Source organism: Sciurus vulgaris (genome assembly GCF_902686455.1).
Source record: "Sciurus vulgaris genome assembly, chromosome: 5".
Lineage (NCBI taxonomy): Eukaryota > Metazoa > Chordata > Mammalia > Rodentia > Sciuridae > Sciurus > Sciurus vulgaris.
The window spans coordinates 165,444,534-165,467,076 of NC_136465.1; the positions used below are offsets into that span (position 1 = coordinate 165,444,534).

At 49.7% G+C, this 22,543-nt stretch overlaps 1 protein-coding gene across 3 annotated transcripts in view; it reads right to left on the minus strand.

Moving 5' to 3' along the window:
* Positions 1–22,543, minus strand: part of NUAK1 (NUAK family kinase 1) — a 67,579-nt gene that overhangs the window by 41,610 nt on the left and 3,426 nt on the right. The window contains exon 1 of one of the 3 annotated variants that reach the window (XM_079141601.1): positions 203–840. The exons of the other annotated variants lie outside the window; for them this stretch is intronic. The gene's annotated coding sequence lies outside the window, so the exon portion shown is untranslated. Of the gene's footprint in view, positions 1–202; positions 841–22,543 lie in introns of those variants that run through there. 3 annotated transcript variants of the gene reach the window in all.

The window sequence follows — 22,543 nt, forward strand, 5'->3', positions numbered from 1 at the left end:
AGCGAGACTGGGGCAGGGGAGCCAGGTGTCTGTGCCCGACACAGAGCAGCCACGTCCATAAATGCTCCCAAGTCTAGACAGCACCGTGTGCCTTATAAAATGGTCTGCTCTTAAATGAGGCCACCCTATAGTTTAATGTTTAAACCTTACACGGGTGACTGTGAATTCTGCCCTGTGGTGCCCGCCTGCTTCAGAGGCACACCTGGCCTAGCCAGTTCCATCTCTTGTTAACCGAAACCGCCCAGCCTCCTCTCTTGGGTTGGCAGTTTTTCCTCTTTTGAATGATCACCAAACCCCACCTGCTCTGCAGCCTCCCGGGCACCCTCGTCCACAGTGGCTGCTGTGAGCTGGGGCAGGGGCCGAGCCAACGCTCAGACTTGTCCTGGCTGGTGGCTCCAGGCCAGCCCGAACCTCACAGGCCTCAGTTTCCCAACAAACCGAGGGCTTACTACTCCCTCCACAGCTACGGCAGCCAACGCAAGTTAGAACTAAAATCCAGCGTCCTCACAGTGACCGGAGAGAGGCCCCGGGAGGGAGGCCCTGCCTCGGGAAGCGGGCAGAGTCCAGGCAGGTCATGGGCACGGGAGACTGACCAAGAGAAACCGCTCCCAGCTCTGCCCAGTCGCCTCCCTCATTGCCACATGCCGGCAGGCAGCATTCTAGAAAGCGCCTCTCCAGAGGAGTCCCCAGGAGCCTTGTTAAAACGCAAATTCTGAGCCCAAGGGTCTGCTGTGGGGCCCAGGATCTTACATTTGTAGCAAGCTCCAGGTGACGCCAGCCAGCGGGGCTAGTCCAGGACCCACCCTTGGAGGAAGCTCCCTGACTCACGGACCTTTTAGACCCATACTCAGCAGGGCTCGCTACAGGCGGGAGACCTTGTCCCATTTAGTCCTAACCACAGCCTCATTTTATAGATGAGAAAACTGAGGCACAGAGAAAATAAATATTGCCAAGAGTCAAACAGCTTGTGAAACATGGAGCTGAGACTCGCGGGCAGGCAGCGGGGCCCAGAGACCTCAGCCTCCGAGGCTACCGACACAGGGGGCGTGAACCTAACCATGGCCGCTGACAGGAGTCTCTGAAGGATGCGAAAGGGCTACCGTAGCCCAGCGAGAGGGACGTCCCCCAAGCCCGTGAAGGCTGTTCTGCAGGGCCTGAGCGAGGACCCGGAAGGCAGGGCCGGGGGCGGGCACCCGGAGGAAACACGGTCGTAAACACGGCATTAGCATCACTTGGCGAGAACAAGCCCGCGCTCTAATCCCAGAACACGCGCTGGCAGCCTCCCTGCCATTCACAAGGTGTGACCTCACTCCCGGCCACGTTCCACCACCACGATGCAGGGCATCGCTCAGAGGCAGCCGGGGCTCTGTTCCTACCAAGGGCCCAGAGGCACGGATGGGGGGCGGGCCGCCACATCAAGCTGGAGGCTGGGAGTGCGGGTTGCTGCTCTCATCTGGGGAGCCGGGCAGTGTCCGGGGCAAGGCACTGCTGCTCCACACGGGCCACGCTCCCCAGAGCACCGGATGGCTGCTGCTCAGAAAGCCTCTGCCTGGATCACCATGGCGATGCCACCCAAGAAGGCTGTGTTGCAAGCAAAGACCTTAATTAATTCAATGACCCTCAGCTCTTTGAGCAGGAGCCTGGCCAACTCAGGACAACGCTGCAGCAAATTGCCAGGATGCAACAGGCCCCACGGGGCCCGAGCCAGCTCTGCCTGGGGGCCCATGGCGCTTCTCTTCCTCTCTGGCCTGTTGATTCACGTTGTTACATGGATGTTTTTTCAGACTGGAGTGGGTTGGAAGCCAAGAGTTGTATGAACAGGCTCAGAAGAGAGGCACCCGGTGCCAGGGAGCAGCTTTGCCTTCAAAGACTCGCACCCACCACCAGCCACCCGCTGCCCTTTCATCTTGTAAGAGGTTCTGAAAAATATAATTCACCGTAACCCGGTTCCCAATCCTCTATTTCCCAAAATCCCCATAAAAGAGATGATGGTTCCTCAGAAGAGGCAGATTTTTCTCCTGCCATGAAAAATGTGTTCTATTTCCAGATTTAAACAGCAAAGCCGATTTGTATTTGACCGGGCCAGGTCCTGCTCCGAAGCCAGGGCTGGGATGCTTTTATCTCCATGGAGAGTCACTCCTCACTCTCCAGTACTCACCCCACCCCGCCTGTCCCCGCCAAGCACTGCGCTGAGGATGTCTCTATCGCCACGGTGATGTCTCAAGGAAGGGACCTAATGACGAAGCAATCTCAGGACAGATTTACACTTCCTGTATGGAACCAGGATCTGTGAACACAAGAGTGACCACAGCTGCCCAGGCAGGGACAAGGGAAAAGAAGGTCAGCTGGAAGTCAGCAGCAGGTGAGTACCCCAAGAGAGCAACAAACCAGCTCCAGGACAGGCAGACTCTGGAGAGCGCTCTGTCAAAGCCAGGGCAGTGAGTCACCTGCATGCAGTGAACTGAGGGGTGGGGGCTGGGGGAAGACCTGGTGCGGCGTTTTGATAAATCCCCATGTGATTCAGCTGTGTCCGAGGTTTGAGAACTGCCACCTTAAACCAAAGTCGATGTGCCCTGCCAGCTCCTACTATCCTGCAACTTAAATAAGACAGTCGCAGTGCACACTAAGTGGCTAATGAAATCAACCCACTGCCACCAACACGGAGGACTCCGTGACCAGAATTAACTGACCACTGGCAAATGGCAAGTTTGCTTCCAACAAATACTTCCCTGGTCGTAGCCGGAGGATTCAGAAGCCACTGGGATGGGTTATGTCACAGTCTGCACACTGGGGATGTGCAGAGGCCCCCGGTAACCCAGAGATGCCAACAGGGGCGGCGTCCGACTCACAGGCTCCAAACGCGGGGCTGCTGAGCCAGGGCTGGGATTGCCAAGCTGCTGTTTATTTTTAGCCTCGCACGTTCCCGAAAGCCAAACTCAACACCAGCTCAGAATTCTAAGTGCAACTGCTTTTCTTCCAGGTTACAATTGTCCCAAAGAGGGAAGAAAAGGGATGGGCCAGGGGCTGAGGTTACGTCTAAGCTGGACGGCCTCCACCGGAGCCTCAGATCACTCTGGCGCTTCTGTTTACAGCACAACCTCCATAAGCCCAAGGCCGCGCAGCTTGCACTGATGGCTCTGGGAACCCAGCAGAGCCCTGGCCAGAGCTGCTCAGAACTCTTGGTCCTGTCAGCACTCACAGCCACCTGGAGGGACCTGCTCCAAGGAGATGTCCACAGGTGGTCAAGGCACTGGCTCGGTTTCCCCACCTCCAAGTGAGGGGGACAACGGCACCCCCTCAGGCTGTCATCCTGCAGAGCCGCACCAGGACTGAAGTGGGGATCCTATCGGGATGTGCACGTGACACAGCCGGCAAAGGCACAGAGGAGCCGCGGCAGAAGTCACCATCTGCACCATTATCACCAGCAGACGCTGGAGCTGCACGGATTACGGTGCTCCATGCCGACTGCCTCACTGGACCAATGAGGAAACTGAGTCCCGGGGAGGTTAAGGTAGAGGCCCAAGTTCACCAGATTTACAGCAATACTGGAACTGTAACAAGACAGCCAAGCAGAGTCCTGACCCAATGCTAAACCGCAGCTACCAGCAGGACTGAAGCCACCACAAAAGGGTTATTAACATTTACATGTGAGGCAGGCTCCATCCAGCTGCAATGAAGTCCCAGAACTACTGCATTATTAATAAGCCCAGACGGAGAGTGACAGATACTTCTAAGTGTGCTGGCAAATTATGACATGTCTCGCAGCATGGCACACGATTTTACCTCCACCCAAGGCCAGGGGGTGTCCTCCCGCGGCCAAGCCAGGACGCTGTTCTCAGCCCAGTTCAGTCCCAACCTCGCTCTGGTTTCTGAAGCCTGACTCTGATATCACACGTGAATGAGCGTACTCAGGGGGGTTTTGTCCCAGTATTTCTTAATTCGTTGCAAATATTGCTTTTAAATATTAACTTCAGGCTGCTAGTGGATCACTGACCTTGGGAACAATGAGCAAGGAATATAAAAGACCTAAGCCAAATGAGGTTTCCAAAGGGAAAGGAAATGAGTGTTGAATCCAGCAGGTCCAGGTGGGCAGAACAAAGAAATCCATTTTTTTTTTTTAATTTCTTAAGCTGGTGAAATATAACAGGTAAAAACCGGCATGGCTTCAAATTTTATTTTGTTTTCACCATGGACGATTATGCAGATAAGTGAAAGGGATTTGTCAGAAGTTATTTTTATCCCGACGGAATTCCTTCTGCTTAGAAAACTGATGAACAGCAACGGGGCATGTCAGGTGGGGGAGCAGTGGCAGAGGCTGCAGTGTCTGTCACCGGGGCCTCAGGGTCTCAGTCCCCTCCCCTGCGTGGCAGCACCTCATTCCTTGCAAGGGAAGCTCTCATTGCTCATTATCCAGAGGGTTAATAGGTTCCCTGCTCCGCAGCCCCACTGCCGGATCCGCCTGGATGCCTGTCAGCGGCCACAAACCTGCCCAGGGTGCTTCTTGCAGGAGTGTCTCTGGCTACAAATGGGCAGCACCAAGAGATGACAATCTGACCCCAAGGACAGTCCTCGGTCCTGGGTGGGCGCTTCCTGCTGCCCCATCAGGCTGGTGAGTCTCATCCGGGACTCAGTCTTCAATCCCTACCTAGAGGAGACTGCGGAAAGGATTTGTGGCGCTCACAGGGACCCAGGGCACAGCCAGGGGGGGAATGTGTTCGTGTCCCTAGACACGCACACTTGTCATTTCCTCTGCCAGCGTCCCTCCACACTCTGTCGTCCGAAGCTAACATTTTCAGCTGACCGAATCCTCTGCATTCATCTCCCAGGACACTGTCCACCCTGCGACAAGCCCCCAGGACACACCCCTGGGTCCCCTCTCGTCACCTCCTTCACCATTACTTGCCAGCTCTGTTTGCACAGAGGCCATCTCTGCTTTTCATTCACTACTGCACCTCTAGGGCCAAGCGGTGGCTAGAGCACAGCATATACCCGTTGCTGGACTTGGCATTGTTGGGGGAATTCAGACAAACCAGCACGTACGTGCAGACGGGGCCTCCTCGGAAGCCCCCTCCCCACCCCTGTGTCTCCTAAAGGAGAATCATTTCAAACCAGAACTGGGTCTCACTTTGCTCCATTACTAATTCTCCCATCCTGACAAGGGTCAAGGCCGTGTCTCCAGGGTCCCTTGCTCATATGACATACTTTACACGACTCAGTCATTCTCACCAGGAAATGGGCCCGTGACTATTTCACTGGACCAGTACTGATCAAAATGCCATCTTTGGGACCCACTCAGATTTTTTACAACTTCCTCTCATGCCGCAATAGTGCCATATTAAATTATCACAAGGTTTTGCCTTTTAGGGGAGAGGGGTCATTATGTACCAAGGTACAGGAGACGAGCCATAGCCTCTGCCAACTAATGTTCACACCTACAAAACATTTCCTGGCTACTTAAATTGCAGTCCTACATAACCTAGTAAAAGGGAAGATTGTTCATGGTCAATGTCCCCGAGGTAGCATAGTCATGGTCATTGTCCCCTCTGAGTCCTCAGTATCTAGAAGAGAATCTGGCACTACAGTGGACTTGCAATCAGCATGTACTGAGTTTAATTGAATCCAGCATGATGAATATTATAAGCCTTCATTTGTATAAGCCCTAATCCTTTCTTACATCTCCACCCACCACTAACAGCCTGACCCAGTAACTACAAATTGCTGAGGTCAGACAACGTTCCCAGATACCACTCTGATTCACGATGCTACTGCACGTGGAGCTGCAGTACCGTGTTGTATAAAAGACGCCCCCAAAGGATGTGACAGCATTCCACACCACTTCATTCTACACCTGCCATCACGCCACGAGACAGGCTCTTACTCTGCAGAAGAAAACTGAACCCAAAAGAGGAGCTAGCACCCCAAGTTCCCACAGATCATAAAAGCAATACCCAAGTTTCAACCCAGCACTTGACATCTGTAACCAATGCTGCTTCCACCGGGCCACACCTGGTTCCACATTTTGCCAAATCTATGGAATCACCTGGTGACACCTGGCATCATGACTCTTCCTGTCTCTGGAGTTTAAGCCTTGGGAAAACTCGCTCAGATATTGGATCGTTCGTGTGTTGTAGAAGAGCTGGTCGGGGAGCTAATCAGAACAATTCGAGTGTGCGGCCAAATGAGGACACTCCTTCCTGGATCACACATTGCTTGATGGCCATACTTCATAAGAACCATTCCTGTACAACAAAACTGTCAAATCCAGCAACTACGGGCCAGAAACATCCCAGCGGAACCCGGCCAAGCTGCTTTCTGATGTACCATACACACGAATACCAATATTCCCCAGATGTTGTCCATGTAAAACATTTGGTTTGAGATGTAGCTCTTCTTTCCCAAAAACTCTTACATTTGTTTAATGGACTCATACAGTTCAGCTAAAACATCCTGGAGCAGACATCTGAAGCCAACCCGTCTCCATTGTGAACATCCCATCTGCTGAAAAGACGAAGAAGTAAATAAGACGGTCCTTCCCAAGATTTATGTGCCCTGCATCTTTAAGCAGGTCATAAAATGCAAGCTATGTACAGATAATAACGCAAGCTGCTTTCAAGTGTGTTTCTGAGTCCATCTCGGTATTAATCTAAGACCGATGTTTCAACAGAGGCTGGGTCTAGCACGCTAAAGAAAGGGCAAAATTTTGCTTCTTATCCCCCCCGCCCATTAAAAATAAAATAAGTTAAAACAAATCTGTCTCTTGAGTAACAGAGATTGAGAGGTTTTTTTTCTTTTTTTCTGGTTCCATTTACCAAACAGAGAAATAGCACCTTTATTTTGAAACCACATATCTCGAAACCCACAATCTAAAACACAAGGAATAGGTAGCAAAATAGGAAAAGCCCTTGACCTTGAGTCATGAGACGCAGCTCAGCCACGTGCTAACCGGGTGACACTGGCCAGTCCTATTCCCCAAAAGGAGGTTCATCTTGTTACTCCAGAAAACAGAACTTCTCTAGATTGACTCTCAGGATCTGTTCAGTTCTGAAGACAGTATGAGGAAAAAGTCACCCCAAAAATGCCACAGAATCCACGCACTAAGTCCCTGCAGATGGCCGCATTGCTTTCCTCCTAAAACAATTTGAAGAAGCTTTAGTCACAGCAAATGTGTAGGGGAGCTGGAAAAAAGGAACAAGAAACAGCCTCACTGATAAGGCATGACAACTAACTTCACCTTTAATCTTTGATTTTTCTGTCTTGAGAGTGTTCAGCATCAAGCCTACCTTACATCTGCTATAAGGAAAAGGAGAATTTTACCTTTTAGAAAGATCACAAAAAGGAATACAAGGTAATGAGGAAGAAGACAGATAAAATATAAATTGCAAACATGAAGATTTCCAAAACACAGTACTGAGGACCATTTAGGAGAATTTACCCAAAGAAATCAAGAAAAGGTTTCATCTACTTTCAAGGGACTTGATTCTAACAAGGCAAGAAGGAAATCAGTCATCTAAGAGAGGTTTCCTTAAGAAATGCCTACCATTTTTTGGCAGGGGAGGTTACTAGGGATTGAACCCAGGGGCACTCAACCACTGAGCCACATCTCCAGCCCTTTTTTGTATTTTATTTAGAGACAGAGTTTCGCTGAGTTGCTTAATGCCTTGCTAAGTTGCTGAGGCTGGCTTTGAACTCAAGATCCTCCTGCCTCAGCCTCCCAAGCTTCTGGGATTACAAGCGTGTGCCACCATGCCACAATTTTTAAAAGGATTGGTTCATTGGCTCACTGGTTCATTAATAAACCCTCATGAACTTTGATTACCTGCAAATATATATTTGCAGCTTTCTGTTACAACTTTTTCCACTTAACCAAAACATCCAGTAAACCAGTATTCTCCAATCTCTTGACTAAAGCACATAGCAGGCTGAACACGAGGGAATTGTTAAGCTACTCTCTGCTTCCCTGCACCCTTCCATTCCATTTATCCAGCCCCCACCATCCCAGGCAACGCCACTGCCTCCAATATGGTAGCCTCTACCTTCTCAGAACACCTCATCCTCCAACGAGGCCAAAAATGTGGCACAACTGTAACTGTCCCCTTATTAGGATAAACCCCAATTTTAGACATGCTTATGCTCAGCACTGCCATCGAGATGACAACAGAAAATGCCCAGAATGGTGCCTGATGTGAGTACCATGCCTGCTCTCAAATGCTCGCAGTTCTTGTATTTTTGTTATACTTTTAAGAAGCAGACTAAGGACACCCCCAGAAGGCCTTCAAACTAGGAAGACGATGTCAGAGGGCAAAGTGAAAAGCGAGCGGGGAGAGAGGAAGCAGCTGTCGCCTCAACTGAGAGGCCATCTCAGGTCACCTCACTAAAAGAAGTCCCTCCAAATGTACTTCTATAGCCCCCAGGGAATCGATTTTGCAGAATGGAATTATTTCTCTGAAATAAACAGATAGACAAAGGTCACTACAACAGGGGCCTGAAGAGAAAACAAGACAGCTGCCGATTTATGGGCAGCCTGTGATGCAAGAGAGCAAAAGGTCCCAGCCCAGGCCTGGTGGGGCAGCTCTGGACAGCCAGTCCTCTCTGGAGAGGGCATACTGGGGGCAAGAACAAGGGAGGCTCACCTTCCCAGAGGCGAGGCCCCAGCCGGCCAAGTATGGATGGAGACATGATCAGATGGAGGGAGACATGCCACAGCCAGTGGCTCTCAACTCCAGGGGTGCATTACAGTGATCTAGGGGGCTGCTTGAAAATACACCTGGGCGCCTTCCCCAGACAGCCTCATTTAGTTCGGCAGAAGAGCCCAGACGCCAGTGTGTTTTCCCAGGTCCCCGGGTTATTCTGATGCTCAGTGAGGACTGGGACTCGGTGATGCAGCTGGAAAAGCCCACAGCAGGGGAGGCAGCGGGGACTTGAGGCTCTAACGCTGGTGCCACCTCGCTTACCTGACACTCTTTCTGAGCATTAATTTCTTTAACTGTAAAGTGGAAATGATGTCAGGGTAACACATGTAAGCTCTGTGAGGCGCACCCTGCGAAAGTCACGCGCCAGCTGGTCCACCCGCCTCGCCCTCTCCTTTTTGCTCTCTTCAAGTCTCGCGGACGTGGGTTAGGAGTTCTTGGCAGCTCCTAAGTCTAAGGGTTGTTCTGCCTGTGGCTGAAAAAGGGCAGGAAGGGAGCACAGCCTTCCTGCAAAGCAAGCAGGGACAAAAGTGTAACAGAGTGGGTTGCTGGACCCCTACCACACACACAGAGTGCACACGCATGCACACACGCAAGCACACACGCACACAGGCACACACCCTACTGGGCGAAACAGTAGAAACTGAGTCACAAGGAGCAAAATGAGGGAAAATTGAGTCCTTAGGACTTGCCTGGCTTTGCCACTGGCAGTGGCCTAGGCCTCCTTCCTGTCCACCCAGCCTGGGGGACCCACAGGAAAAGTCCACTGGATGAATTCCTGATACTCCTTGAGACCAGAGATGGACAAATGTCCATCAACAGATCTCCATGATATGCACATGTGTGAATCCCCTAAACAGGCATTTGGTAAATACCCCTGAATTTGACTCCAAGAAACTGGCAGCAAGGCACACGTGGCATCCAGGAGGCAGCTGCTCAAAGGTCAGAGGGTGTGATCAGGCACATCACAGTTCAGGGTTCGAATCCTGTTTACAGGTGGTGTCCACATGGACAAATGATTTCACTTTCCTTGGCTTATCCACCCGTCAGGGATAATAATAGTGTGCACCTCTCAGTGAGGAGGAATACGGGTCAGTGATTTAACATGCTTAGAACATCACCTGGTACACAATTACTGCTCTGTATTTGCAGCTGTTATCATTACACATGACAGGACACCAGGAAGTGGCTTGGTATCTCCCCAGATGAATGCTGCAGCCAGCTTCTCAACTGTCCAGAGCTGTGGACCTCCCCCATCATTCACCTGAGTTGTCTGGCTAAAATGCACAAGATACCAGGTGTCCCTGAGTCCCACCCCAACCCTACTGAATCAGACTTTCCAGACAAATCTGGAAGATGCATTTTTTCCCTTTTCATTTTTTTTTTTTATTTTTACAGGCTGCATTTTGATCCACTGTACACAAATGGGGTACAACTTTTTGTTGGAAGATGCATTTTAATAACAGTGGCCCCTCAAAAATTCACTCATTCCCCTCTAATTTAAGAACCATCAGGTTGGATAAGCTCCTTAACTAGAGGAGCCACATCTGCCTGCTTCTCACATTATCTATGGAACCTTATACAATAAAGGTCACAGCATGGACCCAACAAATTGAATTCAGAGTCATCCAGTCAATGGCTACGCTGTAAGAATTCATTCCATTTTTTTGAAGGCCCACCGTGCGTCAGACACATGCAAAGCAAGACTGAATCAGACAGATGACTTCATTCATTTATTCTAAAAATCGTTATCAGGTACTGTTCTGGACACGGGAGACAGAGCAATGAAAGATGCTGAGAGAGGCTTACAAGTAGCAACAAGTGCTACAAACTTAATAAAACAAGGTAAGAGGCACCCGGTCTCCATCAAACTCAGCATCAACAATAGCTACGCCCAACAAACAAAACTATCTACAGTAACAAAAATGAACTGCCCTGCACATTATCCACTGGCAGCCACTACTGGGTGGACCACTGGGCACTTACCATGCAGCCAATGCAACCACAGAACTGAATTTTTCATTTTGTTGAATTGTAATTGATTTTAATAGCCACGAGTGTCCCTAATGGACAGCGCAGGTCAAGGGGCAGGAGGAGAGATGAGAACTGGAGACCAGACCGCAAGACACTGATGCCATCAGGGGGCGCCCAGAGCGCCACGGGCTATCAAATGCCTCTCACCCAATTACCAGATGCCCTAATGTCCTCTGGCTCTGAGAACTGAGAGAACAAGGTCAGGTACAAAGCATTGTTCTTGGGCTGGAATTTTTATAGCCCATGATCAGTTGGAAGTGGTACGCAGCCCCGCCAAGCCCCTGGGACTGCAGCTCAAGAACACACCACCGTCAGCAAGGCCTGGCCCCAGCTGCCACAGAGATCTCTTTCTCCCCCATCACTTGCTGATGGTCATTTTGTCCTTGGCTGGAACGTCCCACTGGGCCTGAGACACCAAGCAGATTTTATGAGATTTCTTCGCTTCAAGCCTAAGTACAAATACAAGCCTCCTAAATTCCACCGGAAAATTGGTGGCTAATCCAAACATTTCATAAAATTAGAGCTCATTGTGGGGCTGAAAGGAATTCAGACTGTGCAGCCACCAGAGAAATGCTAAATATTTGTTATAATTTTTTCCTTCATGAGCTGTTTTAAGAAGCAAGTGCTTTTTCTGCTTTAAGCAAAGAGGGGAAAAAAGGAGTTTTTGTTTTTGTTTGGTTTTTCTCTGTGGTTTGCAAAAAGCACCATCAGACAAAAAAGCAAGCAAGGAATCCTGACTGGCTCCCTATTCCTTCTGCAAGCACCGATCGGAAACCTTCCTGTCTCGGCTGCATCTTAATTTGTAAAAATGGTGTTTTTCCTAGAAAATGGGACTTGTGCTCCTTAACTTTCTTCTTGGGCTTTAGCAGTAGAACATATATAAACTGAGATTTCATTAGCCAAATAGGCATTGCATGCATCACCCATGCACACAAGTCACCAATATTTATCAGCCAGGCCCTGTTCTAGGCACCTGGGTTGCATCCGTAAGCAGAAGCGACAGAACTGCCCCGCCAGAGCTCGCCTTCGCAGAGGAGATTCAGCAACTGCTGCTTTGAAGCAGTCTGGGGACAAGCCAGGAAGATTCACAAAAACAGTTTGTGGAAGAGGATGTAACCTGGTCTGTGTCATTTCTCTGTCACTATTGCCTGGGGCAGCATCAGACACAGCAGGCACTCAATAAATGAAGTCTGTCTGGCTTCTGATAGTCCGACTTATAATTTTTCAACTTGACAATGGTACAAGAGTAATAGGCACTGAGTAGAAACCATACTTTGAATTTGAAATTTGGATCTTTCCCCAGTTACTGACGTGCAGAAGGATCCTCTCTTGTGAGGCTGGGCAGTGGCAGCCCCGGGTCAGCCCCATGATCACCCCCATGATCACCAGGGGAGACGACCCACACTGGTCCACATACCGTACTGCTAAGCTATGATGTTCAGGAGACTCGGCATACTAAACAGATTTGCTATTTATGATAGCTTCAACTGCAATGAGTTTTTCACATGCAGACCCATCGTAAATCAAGGAATATCTATGTTGGTTGAATGAATAATGAATCTTAAAACACAAATCGGTCCCAAAGCTCTCATCCAACAGATAAATTGGTTGCAGTCACAGAAGGAACATCTTGACCAAGGTCACACAGATTAGACTGTGGCAACACTGGGACCAACCCCAAGGCTCCCAAGGACATTCTCAGACACACTACAATCCATGGCTATTCAACATTTCTTTCATTCTTATTGGGTGCAAGGCACAGATATAGGCTCAACCAGGTCCTAAGTGAGTTTAAGATACAGAATGATTGGGATCTTGGGACTAAGTTCTCAAACTGCTATTTTCAGAAGCACAGAGACCGCTTCTCTGAACTTTAAGCCTGGGTTCATCAGATGCCTACCATCCCGAGAGACCTTGGAGCCAGGGTCGTGACCCTGAACTCCCCATCAGGCAGCCCAGCCCTAAACCCCGGCTCTGTGACTTCAGGCAAGCCATTAGCTCCCTCAAAGCCCCTGCTTCCTCATCTGCAAAATGTCCATAATAACCACAACAGGTTCAAAAGTGAGATATATATATCACAGGAGGTGAGACTCCAGAGCTAAGGAAGAGACTAAAAAGGGGCCCTCTTCGTATTCCTTGCAGTCTCCTTAAAGGGAAGGCTCAACTAGTCCCTGGGTTACTACTCCTTTACTGAGCACTCTGTATCTACTGGGCCTGTGCTAAGGACTCTGCCTGCATCATTACACAAGCTCTTAGAATGGTCCTAAGAGATAGATGCCGTCACCGTCCCCACTTTGCCACAGAGGGAACTGGGCCCAGGCCACGCTGTTCGCAACTGGGGATTGACCCCAGGGCCTTGTGCTTGACAGGCGAGCACTCTAGCAACTGAGCGATCTCCCCAGCCTGAATCAGCATATAAAGTAGTGAAGGGCTGCAGCTGTGGCTCAGTGGTGGAGAGTCTGCCTTGCAAGGTCGGGCCCTGAGTACCATCCAGCCACACACACATTCCAAAGTCATCTGTGCAGGGCCTGGCACACACTTGTCACTCAATAAATGTCCCCTGCTATTTCAAAGCATTGTTAAAGGAAGGATCCTCCTGCTCCTTCCGACACATCACACATCCAAGGTGGGTGCTACTTAGTGAGAGGGCCCCTGAATTCGGCTGCTCTCCAGGATTTCTGCTCCCAGAGTTTGCACATCCATCCGCTCACTCATCTGACCCCCAAGCCCTCCGCCTGACTCTGCCTGGGAACCAGCTCCACTAACCAAGATGCAAGTTGTGGCTGTCCCGGAGGGTGCCATCACGCCGGTGAACACGTGCATGCACCCGGCACTGAGCTCACCAGCCTCTTCCCACCCACCACCTCTGCTCGCTTTCAAAGCTACTAAGAAGCACACCCGCTAACGACGTTGCCTCCTGGACCGCTGGAACCATCTCAAAGTTTGCTGGCTGGCAATTGATACTGAGGAAACCAAGGCTGCAGAAAGGATGTTTGACAACAATGGTGACGTTCTGAGAGCTTCAGAAAAGAAAGGAAAAAAAGGCAGGGGTCGGGGGACAGCAGGTATCTGTCTCCGTAAATGGACCAGCAAGGAGAGATTAGCGTGGACCACTAAGACTGAGGATCTAGAAATGGTGAGGGTTACGTGCACATTTTAGAATCAAGGGTCAGCTGAACTCCTCTGGGCCAGTGGCTGTGTCTTCTTCCTGGTTGCCTTCCTCATGCCCAGCACAGTGCTGGGCACCTAGGATGAGTTTGGTAAATATTTGAATAAGTGTTTTTTAATCTGTGAGCTGGGAGAGACAGAAAGAATACCTGACACACGAAGAAAAAAAAGGACAGAGATATTTCTACTCCTTGAGAAGCAGTCTAGGACTGTAGTTTGGACCTGGGTTAGGTTCCATCATCCCAAGTTGCGAACAGAGTGGCCCTGGGCCCAGTTCCCTCTGTGGCAAAGTGGGGACGGTGACGGCATCTATCTCTTAGGACCATTCTAAGATCTTGTGTAATGATGCAGGCAGAGTCCTTAGCACAGGCTCAGTAAAGTAAAGTCCTTACAGAGTGCTCAGTAAAGGAGTAGTAACCCAGGACTAGTTGAGCCTTCCCTTTAAGGAGACTGCAAGGAATACGAAGAGGGCCCCTTTTTAGTCTCTTCCTCAGCTGTGGAGTCTCACCTCCACCCAGGATCAAGGAGCCAAGCCCTCCCCGCGTGCAGCATCCCCCCAGAATCACTGCTAAAACCACAGGGAGAATAAATGGTTCCTACAGGGAGATCTGAACACAGGCAGAGCAGAGGCAGCCACGAGCCCCTGGCTTCACTGAGTCCATCAGCAAAACCACCCAGAGCTCTAAGTATCTAAGGACTGAGCGAAGACACCTCTGAACAGCCCTGCAGAACACGACTCTCTGAACCCCAAGTGACCACAGCTCACTGTCACTGAGAACTGACTCCGTGTAAGGCACCAGGCGGTCACGGATCCTGTGTCAACATGGGAGGCAAGCGCTACTTCCACCACCCCATTTCATGGAGGGAAAAATGGAGGTGTCAGGAGCGTCATCCTGTCCCTCTCACAGAGGCAAGTTGAGAATTGCTGCTAGAGGTGTTTAAGCAAGACTGGGATGCCCCCGGAGAGAAGCAGGGGGCAGGGAAGGCAGGGCCTCCCCTCACCTGCACCATAATACAGGTGACATGTTCTAGGGACCACAGACAGAGACTGTCCATACACTCGGAAAGCAGCTCTGAGAGCTGAAGTTACTCCCTTCCACCAGCAAGGAGTCTTTCTGCCAAAAACCAAGCAACAGGAAATGAAGTCTGCATTTCACCCATTCCATTTTGCGAGTCCTGGGATTCTCCTCCTGTGAGCTGGCAGGGACCTCTGAGCACATTTTGTTTCCAGCCCTCCACTTACAGGTGAAGCAAGAGCACTGGACACCAGGGCACCCAGAAGTGCAGGCTGCCAGCAGCCCAGAGAGAGCTGAGACCTGTCCTACCTAGCCCCTGAGGATAACGCTCACTGGGGGCCACACAATCTGCTAAGAACACCACGCACACCTTGTTGACCCTCAGTCACTCCCATTTCACAGAAGAAGAAACTGAGTCATAGCTGACTAGCTCCAGAGTACATGGGAGGCTCATAGCCTCCAACCCGGGCTCCACACACTCACTTTCCATTCACAGAGCAGATCACCCACTTCCCTGCCACCATCTTGTGGAAGACTGGGACGTGACCATCCTTTGGCAGTTTGGGCAAAGCATGCTTGAGTTGGACCCAATTCATAGAACAATGACAACAGCCATCAGGGATGTGCTGTAGCCTGCTGCAATCAAATTTCTTTGTGGCCCGAGTCACCTGAGTAATGGGAGCTTGACATAGAGAGGAGGGCTCAGGCTTCTTCAGAGATGCTAAGTCAGAGACCAGAGCAGCTACTTTTTTTAACTGGAAAGCTACCCTTCAACCCTGAGATAAAAGCCAAGCCCAGCCCACTGGAAGGCCACCACCACCCGCTCCTTACACGGAACCCACCACAGCCCCCTCTTAGCACCTTCCCAGTGGAAGCCCCAATACCTCTAATGAAAGTAAACGATGTGGAATTCTTTTCTCGAGTTTAAAAGGCAAATCATGGTGTTTTTTCCAGACGTACATTAACTCTGCACTCCAGCCAGTTTACAATTCTTAAAGTACTTGATTTACAACCCAGGGAGGAAGGCTCTGGAAACCCTGCAGATGCCTTTTGCATCCAGAGCTTGCACACTCTGCAGAGCTGATCACCAGGGCTTCTCGGATGGGGGTGGAAGGCTAGCTCCAGAGGAAGCCAGGCAAGTGTGAGAGCAGCCCAGCCTAGGAGGGTGCAGAGTCCCCAAGAACTGAGGCGGGAGGCAGGCTGGGGACGGGCTCAGCCTCGCCCTTCTCTCCAGCCACGGTGCAGAGTGTGACCAAGAGGCACCTAGCAAATGGGCTCCCCAGCCTTGTGCAGGCAGGGCGAGCAGAGCCATGACCCGGGGAAAACAGAACGGAAAGGAGGACAGGCCTTCCCTGCTGCCTCCCGCCTGCAGGGACTCTCCTGCGCAGGGCTGCTGGTGCGCTGCTCCTGCAGAAGCTGGGTCGTTCATTGGCTCACTGTTACTGAGCATCCCCCATACACCCAGCACCAGACTACAGACCAGCCAGACGGCACCCGCTGCCTTCCTAAAGGGTAGGGGTAGAAGGGAGGGTGCACACAGATAATCCAACCCACACTCGCCCTGTGCCGCAAGGAAACTGACACAGAGCTGGGGCAGAGGAATAGGAGGAAAGGTCTGGAGACCCTGGCAAGAGCCTGGAGACATGGCAAATCCAGACTCAGTCCCCACTCAACCTGTGGGAGGATTTTGACCGGGAGAACCAAGAGCCACACCAATGTCATAAGGTTCTCCACACTTTCCCCCAAAATAATACAAATAGCTCTAGTTCCAATAGCTTGCAGGTTCTGCACCAGAAGATTCCAAATTCTATTTCTGATAGCGATTTCAATTGGTAGGATACTGGCAGGTGCCTTTTCTAAATGAGAAGACAGAAGCTCAGAGCAAACATGCAGCTTGCCCAGGGTCGTGTAGAAGGGCAGACCATCTGTCTACTCTGCAGCCTTGATTTTTTTCCTCTACACTTCATTTAGCGCTCAAAATATTCATGATGTATTTGTCACATGGCCCCAAATAAATTCTAGGTATCTCAGTGGCAGGACTTGTCCTATTTCCGTCTCGGAGTCCGCAGTCCTAAGCACAGGGTAAGCACTCATCAGGGACGCTGGTTTACTGCTAGCTTGGAAGGAAGAGAAGGTGCACTGGGTTCCCATGTGTGCTGTCTTTCTTATGGTGTAGCTTCTGCCACTTCTCAGTGACCAGGAGTAGCAGAAGAGTGGAGAAAATCTACTACCAGGGCAGCCAAATGAGACATTCAGGTCGTACATGCACCAGGCACCTGGCTGAGGGACAAATGAATGGCATCAGCCCACCAGGCTCTCACAGAAGAGCCACAGACGAGCTCAGGTCTGGAGGGCTGCTTCAGCAGGAGAAGACTTTACATATACGCCCACCTAAGGCAAGCCTCTTCCAAATTCAGATAATGGTGCCTATAAGACTAGCAATGGTTCTGGCAGCCTTTACTCTTCACCCACCATGTAGCAGACACTGGGTAATAGGCTCGGCCATACAGTTTCACTGAATCCTCCCAACAATCCATAAAATAAGAAAGAGGATGAGCCCTGGATGAGACAAGAGTTAATACATGACCCAAGGTCACCCAGCTGTAAGGGGTGGGATCACAGGTAGATTCAGGTGGTCTGTTCTGGGGCTCTCTCTCTTGTCCAGGGCAAGCAAGACCCTGCTTCTTGCACAAAATGAGAGCTCTTAGGTCCACAGGATGGCATCTGGAAGGGCTGATGGTTCTGTCTTCTGCTCTGTTCTTACTCCCTCCCTCAACCCCACTTTTAAAAGAATATCAGCTTCATTACATGATTCCATGTATCAAGCAATTCACCCAATAAAGTGTACAATTCAGGTGTTGGGAGTCTGTGTGCAGGAATGTGCAACCACTATCACAATCTTAAAATATTTTCATCACCTCAAAAAGAAACACATGCCCATTAGCAGCTAATCTCCATTTACTAGCAAGTCCACCCCCAGGCCTGACATCCACTCATCTATTTTCTTTTTTTTTTTTTTTTTTTTTTTTTTTTTTTTTTTTTTTTTTCACTCATCTATTTTCTGTCTCCCTGAATTTTCCCATTTTAAACATTTCATAGAAATGGAATCACATAATATACGTTCTTTTGTGACTGCTTTCTTTCACTTAGCATAATGTTTTCAAGGTTCATCCGTGTTGTAGCATGTATTAAGTACTTCATTTCTTTTTATTGCTAAATAACATTCCATAAATATTCCATAAGCAACATTATGCAATAGATCATAAATAATATTCCCTAAGTAAAATGGACATACCTCATTTTATGCATCCATTCATTGTTGATGGACATTTGAGTAGCTTCTCCTTCGGGGCTCTTATGAGTAACGACACTGAACATTTCTGCACGGGTTTCTATGTGGACACATGTTTGCATTCTCTTGGGTAAACCTAGGAGTGGAACTGCCCAGCCCTGGTTTTAACACGCAGTTAAAAGTTTATCGAAGAGTCTCGCCATGAAGCCAACATCTGGCCGCTCTTGGGCCGTTTCCAGGGAATTTTATCAATTCAGCCAGACTCCACTTGCGGGTGGGTCATCTGGCCCAGCCTCTCCTATGTTGGGGCCTGGGATCTTCTCATTCCTGTGCTCGCCAATGTCGTCTGGGCCAGGACGATGATAAATGCATTCTGCTTTAAAGCAGATACTTCACAAATCATAACTTACAGATGCTCCAGGACTTTCATGTGGGAAAGACAAATGAGACTTCTGCTGTCTGATTCCGGAGCCACTGAGGACAGGAAGCCATGGCCAGAAACCCTACCAGCCCTGGATATTCGTCTCTTCCTAATGAATGCACGAGCAAGTGTAACAGAAAAGGAATTCGTGCGAGGAAGGCAGCCTGTCTTTACAGACCTCACTGTGCAGCCCGCCATTCACTCCCAGCCATGACCCTTCTTGCCGACAAACCCTCCTGGAGGTGAGGGAGGATACGCCCCTCACCCCCTACCCTTGCTCAGTTTGTTCACTTCAGTTCCATCCTACAAGCCTTTGTTGAGGACCTACTTTGTGCTTGGCACTGGGCAAGGCGTTGATGGGAGGTGGCAACATGGAAGAGGTTCAAAACGGTTAGACCTGGACTAACAAGACTTGCTTATCCTAGGGGAGGAGAGAAAGACATCCCAGCGTGATAGGTGCATTTCTGTCTGCAGGCAGGGAAGTGAACCCACTCACCCCTGAGGCCCCCCAGGGATCCCAGGGTCAGAGGCTACCTGGGGAACAAAGAATGCAGTGTGCATCCGCGCGGAGCACACCCCAGCCCAATCCATTCAAGCACGCTCGGGGTCCAACAAGCAGCCAGCTCGCCAGAGCCAGACTGTCTCTCTCCTCTAATTTGCTTCTGATTCTTATCTTGTCACACCTCAACTGCTGTGAAAACCTCCTTGCTCCAAGCCAGCACCCCAAAGCAATGGGCACAGAGCCCTGCTCTGATCCGAACCCAGCTCAGTGCACCTCCAGAGGGGTCAAGGTCTCTGTGTTTACAAACCCTGGCTCTGCTGCTGCGTGGAACCTTGGGCAAGCTAGGTGACCTCTCTGTAGCTCAGTTTCTTCATCTGGAAAATGAGATGAAAACAGAACTTCTATGAGGACTCAAGTGGTTGGTATGTACCTGGCCTGCCGTAAGCCCTGGAAGTGCTAGCTGCTATCCTCATCATCATCCTCATCACCATCCTCAATTACTGCCCCCATCCTACCTAACCAAACTGCCTCCTCTGCACCCCAGCACAAACCCTGCACTCCACACCAATGGGTCTCCTCCCCCTTCCCCACGCACATGAATGAATCTGCCCTCTGCCTAAAGCACCCCCATTTCAGCTTTCTGAAACCCAGACCAAGAGTTGTCTTCAACAGTACCTGCACTCCCCTGGGTTGATGGAGAATTCTCCTCCCTGTTCATCCATCCGTTACCCTCTACATCCTCTTCCTGAACAGCAAAAAAACCCACCCCAGAAAAGGATCAGCCTTGGCGGCTCTTCAGGCACCACTGGCAAAGCACCTGCTGGAATTTAGAGATTGCCAGCTGAGCAACACAGGAAGGTCTCGATTTCTCTCGCAGCAATGGCTTTCCAAAAATAAGGGCTTGCTGGACACAGACCGACTAGTTGTGTGACACTCCGCAAATCCCCTAGCCTCCCAGATGTACCCATCCCCAGTCTGTAAAATGGATCCAACTGGAGCACACAACTCACGGGCAAGGGCTCAATGAGGAGAAACAACTGTAAAGCACTTAGCACAGCATGACACACATGAGCTAAAAATATCAGCTGCGTGATAAGACTGGGAAAGGTGCACCTGCCCGGCGTCAACTCAGCCCAATGAACTTCAAGCATCACCCTGCAACCTGAAAACCACCCGGAATGATCACACCCTTTACAAAAGCCTGGTAACCACTCACTCTTTCGCTTCCACTGGATGATAGGCTCCTTGGGGCCTACTCATATCTATGTCACCACCCTTAACAAGGTGATTGGCATTGGCATCTGGCAGACAGGCATAAATCTTTATCGAATGAATAAGAATTAGTCCAGTATTTGTAGGTACATCTATCTTTGCTACTAGATTACAAATTCTTTAGGAGTGAGGTCTGTGTCTTGCTTTAGTAAAGATTTATTAAATGAATGACAGAAAAATTTCAAGCCATGAATCAGGTTACTTCAACACAGTTCAGTCACTTACAAGCTGTGCAACCCTGGAAAAGTCGCTTAACACTTCTGTGCCTTATGTTTCCCACTTTGAAGCTGGGAAGTTTGGATGATACACTTGCCAAGGTCCCTAACACTCTGAAACTGGGTTTGGGCCTTAGCTACAAAATGATACCTCAGCCACTGTACATATGATGGCTATACACCCCATGGCTGAGCAGGCCAACTTTGCTTCTCTGATCTTGTTTTCTACCATCCAAGCTATGAATAGCTTTGGATCAGAGCTTAAAACGCTTGCTTTTGGTCAGCTCACCTGGCTTGCTAAGTGAGGATGCTCTAGCACCCCAAGCTAGCTCTCTGGTAGCTGGAGGCACTGTGGTAGACAGGAGACACCCTCTGCCCACCAGTCCTGCCCCTCCCATCCCAGCCCCCTGCCCTGGGGTCCCCAAAGACCAAGCCTCCAGCTCACTGCACACCATGTACTACCACACACCAGGTAAACTGGTGCAGGGAGAAAGTTGACCTTGACCTTTGACATTGAGGCAATCACATGACACCTCTTCTCAAAAGGTTGGGTGGGTTTGGGTTTGGGCTTTGGGGCAGTGCTTTGTGCGGCCTGAAGGTCCAGGGAATCTGGCTCAAAGAAAGCGCTTGCCACAGATGACACAGAGGTTCACCCACAGCTCTGCCCAAAACCGTATCAAAACAAAGCTTATGCAATAATCGAGGCCCAAATTCAAGACTTCAGAAACACGTTCAGATCCTATCTGAATCTAGCTGACTAGTTCACCTTCCTACATGTGTACCTCCCTAATTAACCCAGCCTGTTAGTTTAATAACCCTGAAAAAGTGCTTATCTTCCCTACCCTTCTCCACACAATATAAGGCTAAATGTCCAAAGCATCTGCTTCTGATGGCCTTGAAATCTTGAAATGAGAAAAAAAACTACCAGAAAGGGAACCAAATGGTTCATTTCCCCCTTTTGAGGCTATATATAGATTATTTTATTCAACTCTCATGAGTCCAAGAAGTTGGTACCATTAGCGCCCACTTTCTGGATGAGGAAGCTGAGGTTTCAAAGTCACACAGCTTGCCTAAAGTCACAAAGCTAGTAAGGGATCAGGTGAGGGCTTGAATGCAAACCAGGGCTCTCAGCATTTTTGCAAGAGTGCCTCGATGTTGGATTCCATAATCACAAGTCACTCTGAGTACTTGTCTCGTGGATGCGCTTAAACAGTGACTGCAAGACCACATTTGGGGATGCAAAGGGGAGATGCTTGGACCAACAGGAGGGCTGGACCAGTTGACTCCAAGCTCCTGACTTTGCACCTCTCTTCAGAACTGCATTTCAGAGAACGTGGAAGGAGATCCTGGGTCTTGGTGTGCTTTACTCAGAAGGTCCTTCCAGATGTACAACCAAAGCAACAATATGCTCATGTTGTTTTTTTTTAACAAAAAAAAAAAAAAAAAAAGTCTCTCCTTTCTGAACAGGGCCCTTGCTTTCAACAGGAATGTTCATGATCCCCAGCACCTGACTCATTGGCAAGGCAGGTTAGAACCACTACCCCTCCTGAGAAAGGCTGTAAAAGCCACCGCATCAGCATCCTGCCCAGAGATGGAACAGGCAGAATTAAAGACCATGCTCTCTCAAGTCTCCTCCACTGAACCTTAAGAGCAAGTTGTGATATTTCATGCATCCCTGGAACCAGAAGAAAATTCCATATTCATACATTGGACAAAATTCTTGCTGCCCCTGACAGATTCTGAGTCACTGGGCACTTAATGGGCAAGAACAACTTAATGACTGATTTTTGTTTGTTTGTTTGTTTGTCTGTTTCATGTTATTTTCTGTTCAGCCAGGCACAGAAAATTTTCCACCTGACAATTCCTGTTTCTCACTTCAGTTCTTGCACCATCTGTGAGCAGTGTACTCAGGAGGAGGAGGACTTGGGTCCAAGGA